This window comes from Microtus ochrogaster, chromosome 22 (assembly GCF_000317375.1).
Source record: "Microtus ochrogaster isolate Prairie Vole_2 chromosome 22, MicOch1.0, whole genome shotgun sequence".
In the NCBI taxonomy this organism is placed as follows: domain Eukaryota; kingdom Metazoa; phylum Chordata; class Mammalia; order Rodentia; family Cricetidae; genus Microtus; species Microtus ochrogaster.
In genome coordinates this window covers 332,081-339,575 of record NC_022023.1, presented here as the reverse complement: position 1 = coordinate 339,575, position 7,495 = coordinate 332,081, and positions in this window count along the sequence as shown.

Sequence of the window (7,495 nt, the reverse complement as noted above, 5' to 3'; positions counted from 1 at the left end):
GGATTCTTATTCTTCCTGCCTTCCCACATGTCTGCCCTTCTAAGTCTCAGTTTACAGTTACAGACCGGCTTCTTCAGCACTGAAAGGGACATGGTCATTAGAAGCTTCTGGTTTTGTCTTGAAGCTTTGCCCTCTGAGAAAGACTGGCTCCTTTATTTCCAACTGAAAAAAATATCTCTCCCTCCTGGATTGAAGTGTTTATCTTCTCTCCAAGGGGGAGGGAATGACAAGATTAGTGTGGGGGGATCAGTGTTATAGATGAAGGTTGGGGGGCTGTTCGAAGCTGACACCATGAATGCTCTCTACAGTATTCTGAAGACTGTTCTCCAGCAGGTTAATGAAATACCACCATTTACAATCAGCTATGTTTGGGTTGGCCCTGATTCTACAAAATCATTTCCCTCAGTATGTTCTCCCAGAGTTCCCAAAGATAAGGGGCAGAAGGCAGACAGGAACCCAAGTGAGTTCACACCATGCTGTCCTCCACAAATCTCCACTAAGATTTTATCATACATCTAGAAAAGGTAGTTCCCATGCTAGAACAGATAGCTATAAAGTTCCTCTGTTCACCATCAGGTACTGCTTCCTCTGGGCTTTGGTCAGTCTGTGGCTCAAGTGCCAATGTTACTGAACTTCACGCCTAGGCTATTCGATGCTGTCATCTGCCTGCTTTGATTCCCCAATCATAGCAGCTCCTTCTTGTCTTCTGTTCAACCCAGACAGCTTACCGGTGGAGAAACCAGAGTCTCTAAGAGGGAATTCTTATTCCAAATCACATAATAGAAAGGAGCTTGTATCTAAGCCAAGATCAGATGCCAGGTTACAGGGAACTTGATTTTCCCATCATCCTTTCCTTTGTTTTTCTGCACTTTTATGAATTAGGGGATGAAGAAACCCTTAACTCCACACCTTCCCATCCCTTTGTCTGGAGCATGATTAATAAAAACTCAGAGACAGATATGGGGTTCAATCTGAAGACCAGAAAAACAAAGCAACCAGCCACTGGCTCTTACCTCAACCTCAGTTAAAAAATGGTGGATCCTGCCTCCAGGAACCTTCAGAATGAGACTGAGACTGAGAGCTGTCTCCTCCCATCTTAAAATCCTCTGTAGCTCTGGGATTAAGAGTGTGCACCACTACTGCTTGGTTTCTATGGCAAACTAGTGTGGCTACTGGGTTTAAAGGTGTATATCGTTGCTACCTGGTCTGTAAGGCTGGCCAGTGTGGCTGTTTTACTTTTCTTATCTTCAGACAAGCTTTATTTATTAAAATACAAATGAAATGCCACTGCATTTGTCTCTCTGGGTCATTTCACAATGTTACTGTTCATTTATCCCCCCAGGTCTCTGATACACCAACCTTTGCCTTATTTTCTGTTGACAGGAATGCAATTCCAACACCCAAGGTCCCTTCCTACTTCTGCGGTGTTAACTGTAGCAAGGCTCACTATTTAAGCAAACTAGTCTTGACTTGTAAAATAATTATCCTGGCTAACTCCTACTTACTTCTCTGATATTCTATAATACTTTATTATTTATAATAATATTTGATTTGGTCTGGTTCCTCAGTTTGGGTCAAGCATACTTCCCACAAACAATCCTACAATGCTTTATACTTCCTGCAACAAATGATTTTCCATGTTTTACAGTTCCTGTGCACTTGCTTTGTCTCTTCTTCACACCACTGAAATTTCTATTTCCTCCAGAGCCCAGCAAAGAGTCTAGTACCTGATGAGTGTTGCATAACTATATTTTGAATAAAAGCAAGGTCTTTGACTCCCTGGATCCTGGTTGTTTACAGTAGTAGATCACAATGGCACTCAAATAACAATAAAAAAAAATGTGAAGGACTTGTTTGCTGAACGTATAATGCAAGTGCTAAAGACTTTTTATCCTAAAGCACTGCAAGACGAACCTTCTCTGCATCTGACACAAAGACAAAAGAAAGTACTATAGTGTAGGGAGAAAAGGTAGTCATGAATGAGTGAAGCCCTGAATGGATGTGCTCTTGTAGACATGGGCATTGCCATGTTAAGGGTCCTGAAGCCTCAGGTTCACAGAGGAATGACAAAGCCTTCCTCCTGGAGTGTGGCGCAGAGGGAAATGGCAAAGACTTCTCTGGTCTAGGTTCAGAAAATGGCAAAGCCTTTTTTGGTCTGAGTGTGAATGTTGATAGTATATGCAGAAAACATTCACCATAGCTCTCCCCTAAAGTATTTATGGCCTGAAGACTGCCCTCCAGCAGAGACTGCCCCACTGAGATTAGCTAAATCTGCCTCCTTTATTCAGATGTACATCATAAACCTTGCTCCTGTTTGTCTGTATGCAATAACCCTGCCTCCCTGTTCATCTCTACTCAATGAGTGGTTGGGCTTTCAGAGTGCTTCAGCTCCTCTGGTAGCTAACCCCCGTTTTTCTGTGTGCTCATGGAGCCATCTGTCTGTCTTTCCTCATTCCCTCACCACCCTAGTCAGGTCATACAGAGGCGTGACATAGCCATTTATCCACAAAGGTGTCAACACTGTTAATATTTGTAAGATTAGTGTTTCTGACACAAGTAAATACCATCATCAGAAATGAATGCTGCCTTGGGATGTTGCCTTCTCTATGGCAGGCTGGACTATCTGCCCTGCTTGTTCCCAGTCTACCAGGTGCCCATGTCTTCAGTCGCCATCAGCCTCTAGGCTATGTTTTACTTGTGTTGTCTCATCTTTAACCAGTCTTTGTGAAAGGTTCTTTTTCTTTTTTCCTTTTTAAGACAGGTTTTCTCTGTGAAGCTCTAGTTGTCCTGGAACTCACTCTATAGACTGGGCTGACCTCAGATTCAAAGATCCACCTGTCTTTGCCTCCAAAGTTCTGGGATTAAAAGTGTGCACCACCACAACCACCCAACTTGGAAGAATCTATTTTTTTATTGCCATTTAGCAGATGATAGTATTAAGTTACAGAAACAGGGAGGAAGCATCATTGTTCTTGTTTCCACATTATTGTGATTACTGAAAGCTTATTTTTATTAAATTAAACCTGATTTGCATTTTCTCAAAAAAATTTCCTTCAAGACCTTTTCTTTACGTTACTCAACTGATAGAAGCCCTTCACATTGGTAGATGTATGCACAATGCCTCGAAGATAGCGTAATAAAGGTTGCCACCTCCAATTGCACACAAGTCCAGTATCCCTATGATAATTCACACTAGTGTTTTATTGTGTCTGGAACCAAGAAGTGCTCAATAAAAATTGCTCAGCAAGTACTTTTGTACTACTTTTACTAAAATAATTGTGTTTTGGGTTCTTTGCTAGGGAAGTGGAGAAAAACTCAAGCCACTGTAACTCTGGCTCTTAGCAGCTCAGAGGGAAATCCCTTAGGAAAAGCTGAGACCTTAGGGATGTTGTTAACATTCTGATATTTTCAAATCAACTGGGAGTATTTAATTTGTTCACTAAAAGGAACAACACAGCCTCTAGAGTATGGTCAGAAGAATGCTGCTGTGCCTATAGGTTACAGTGCTGTATTGAATGCTGTAAAATAAGGAAATAGAAAGAGCATCTGAGGGAAGATAGTGCAGCCAGCGAGGTGCTTACTGGCCAGGGATGAGGATGTAAGTCCCATCCCTAAGATCAAACAAGTGGGGTGTGCTGGCTCATGTCTATGATCTCAGTGCTGGAAGGCACAAGTAGGCAGGTTGCTGCAATCCGTCGCCTGGCCAGCCAGTCTAGCTTACCTGGTGAATTCCAGGCCACTAGGAGAAGACCCCATTGCAAAGACCAAGGTGTGCAGCTTTGGTGGAACAATACCAGAGGTTTTTCCTCAGGCCTCCCCACGTGCACCTGCACACAAGTACATCCTCGTACACACACACACACACACACACACACACACACACACACACACACACCAGAAAGGTACATTTTCACATAAGTTACTCTTTATAGTTTACAAAATGTTTTCTTGTCTCTCATCCTACTTGAGCATCCCAGTAATTTTGTCAGGTAGACAGACGGTATTAGCACGAATTTTAGAAAAACTCAATGGGTAACTGGGTTCAGTTTCATAAAAATAGATTTCAGAAATCAGAACTATCTCCAGCCTGGGCTCATATAGATAATTGGTACAGAGCTATGATTAGTCCCATGATCCTCCTAGAGAAAAAGGCAAAATGACGTAACTAGTTTAAGTAGGAAATTACCGACTGACCGGCTTATGCCACTGGTAAGCCACAGAAGACACGGTTATCTCCCTTGCATCCATTCCCTTTCCTGTTAGTAGTTCTCTTGATTTTCATTATCCTTCTCCCAGCTGCTTCTGGGGATGGTAACTGCACCCCCACTTGAGCTGCAGAGCATATGTCTCAGGCTTGTGTTAGCACAGTTCTTCCTCCTTGCCTTGGTTACCTGCTCAGGGACAGGCATATACGCTATGTACACCAGGAAAAGCAAGGGAAGTTAAGCCAAGGGTGCTGGGAAAGAACATTCTGACCAAGTACCTAGAAATAAATATTTTTCTCCCACTAAACATACAACTGCTTTTTTGTACGTCGATAGAAAGCACCGTTATACTGAGATCTTTGAAGGCAACGTCTGAACAAACTCAAATGTCTCAGGAGCTCAACAGTCTTCTTTTCCTTCGGACTTCCGGTGGGGGTGGAGGGAAGGAAGCCTGGGGATAAGTTCTGCACCGTTCAGCTGTCTCCGACAGGGCCATCCCAAGCCCTATTTGTCGTCCCTGGAGTTACCGAAAGCCTCTCTTCCATAGTTTTATAGGGTGTGAAATGACTTCAGCACAGTTTTCTCTCAAGTGACAGAAAACTCAACTCAAACGTTAATGGGACTCCTATTACTTGCCTGTACGCCACAGAGGATACAGTTCACAGTAATAAAATGATGCCACGATCTAATAATAACTCCATAAAGTGGAAGGGGGAAGTTGCAGAAACCAGCACCTTGGGGACTAGCTTCTGGATCTCCACAATAACGGACTTGCTTACTCTTTTCATCTTGTTCTCTGTTTCAACCTTTTTTTTTTTCATTTGGTTTTCAAGACAGGGTTTCTCTGTGTAACAGCCTTGACTGTCCTGGCACTCACTTTGTATACCATGCTGGCCTCAAACTCACAGGAATCCACCTGCCTCTGCCTCCTCAGTGCTGGAATTAAAGGTGTGCGCCACCACACTCAGCCTCTCCTCAACCTTTCTTATTATTTGCAGGAATTTGATCACCTGGCACTTCAGAACACTGATGGCAGGTCTCAATAAGGAAAGAGAAGTCTATCAGACTGGGTAGTGTGAGGACAGTCTTAAATGAGACAGTCTTTATATAAGGGTAAGAATACCATAGAGACCAGCACAATGTCCTAAGGCTAGAAAGAACCTGGTGGGGAGACATAGCCAGTGATGAACTTGAGCAGATGAGGGGAAGGAGCAGCGGCTGGAACTAGAGATGGGCAAAGCTGTATTGTCACCTGACAAGGGACCAATGAGATGACGATCCGCCTCTGTGTCTGTCCATCTCACTCCCGTTACTGCTGAAGTTCTCCATGGCTCCACTTCCACTGGATGCCTTAAGAGAGGGGAGCTTGTGGAGGGATTCTGCACAGGCCAGCCTCCTGAGGCATAGAGTAGACTGGAGGATAGGTTTAAGGGTTCAAGTGGAAGACAGCCGGGACACTAAAACTAGCAACCTTTGTAGAATGAGAGTACTTCTCCAGAACAATTGAAATGTCAACGCCTGAAGGGCTCCTAGCCCTGTTTGGAGCAGTGAATCACTTCTTACACCAACTATATACACATATAGGCAGCTTCTTACGCTCAACAAACGGTCTATAGAATTGATCTGTGAAGTGGCTACTGCATGGAGGTTTATTATAACACATGCATATCATCAAAGAATAGGCTGAATACTTAGATATTACCTAGTTTTCCACCGACCTTTTTAACTTAAAAAATATAACACTAGGGTTACCAAAAGGGATAAGAGGTCAGCAGAGCAGTGTTACAATGCACATACTTGGTTTTTAAAAATTAAATTGTAAGTGTCTTATACCTATTGTAATAAATGTTAGATTATATAATTATTTCACTACTTCTTAAATGAAAACAAAGTACTTGAATATTATGGTGCCAAAACTTTGGAGATGTGATCCCCCCCCCCATTTTCTAGAGATTTTCTGTGGCTAATTGTGGAGAACTGTAGCCATCTGTTCATTCAGTGACATTTTCAAGCTATTTTTTTTGCAGACTGTATTCATTACTATGTATGGTCAGTGAAGCCTCTGCCCAATTACTTCAATGCTTAACCCAATGGGGAGGTCCTTAGATGCCTGCAGTCAAATAGAAAGAAATAAAATAAAATTCTTTTCCTAGTCTGAACTAAAACACGGCAGCAAAGCCTGGCCCACCGTGCAGCCAAGGGTAGCCTCAAGAAGTTTGAAGCAAGCTCTTCCCAAGGCAGGTCTCAATCTCATGATCCTCCTGCCTCTACTTCTCCAGTTACTGGGGATTATACCTTGCCTCCCTTCTCTGGCTCATTCATGGTTTAAAAAACAAATTAAAATGAAAAGTATTTTTACAAAGGTTTGTTTCTGATCTTGTGCACATGTGTGTGTGTGTGTCTGTGTGTGGTGATGTGTGAGTGGAGTGCAGGCTCCCATAGGGTCCAAAGGCATCTGACACCCCTGGAGCTAGAGTTATAAGTGGTTGTGAGCTGCCTGGTGGTGGATGTTGGGAACTGAATTCGGATCCTCTGCAAGAGCAACACATGCTTGTCACCAGCGGAGCTGTCTCTAGCCCCACTAACAAACATTTGATAACACATTGTACTGGTCAAGGTCTGAGAGGGAGGAGGGATGAGCTAGCTGACAGGAGCAGACACACCAATCCCTCCAGGTAATTAGGAAACTCACAATCATCTGGGAACAGTAGGGTAATGCAGTAGAGAAAAGCCTTGAATGAAGGGAAGATAATATTGGAGAGACAAACTTTACCTAAATACACCTGTGTTTATAGAAGTCTCTTCTTCTCAGTTGTCGTAAGACATCTTGCCCATTATTTCCAGGGTCCACCTCCTCACTCACTACGTCTCACCTCCTCCATAGGACCCCAAATAGTTTGAAATTATAAAATATCATATGGTATATTATTTTTAAAATGTCTTACAATGGATACTATACAGCTTTACCTTGGACATGAGATGTTTGATCAATAAGTAAGTTTCTGTTAAAGACAGCTGTAGAATATGTAACCAGTAGTGTCGCTGCAAATAAAACAGATGGGCTATGGGGGAGGGGACAGGGCAACAGATGACTGGGTCGCTGATCCAAGTCTTAAAATATTTGCATATTAGTTGCAACGAAGATGAGTCATCATTACTAACTCAGCAAATACGAAATGATTTTATTTTATTTTATTTTATTTATTTATTTATTTATTTTTGGTTTTTCGAGACAGGGTTTCTCTGTGGTTTTGGAGCCTGTCCTGGAACTAGCTCTGTAGACCAGGCTG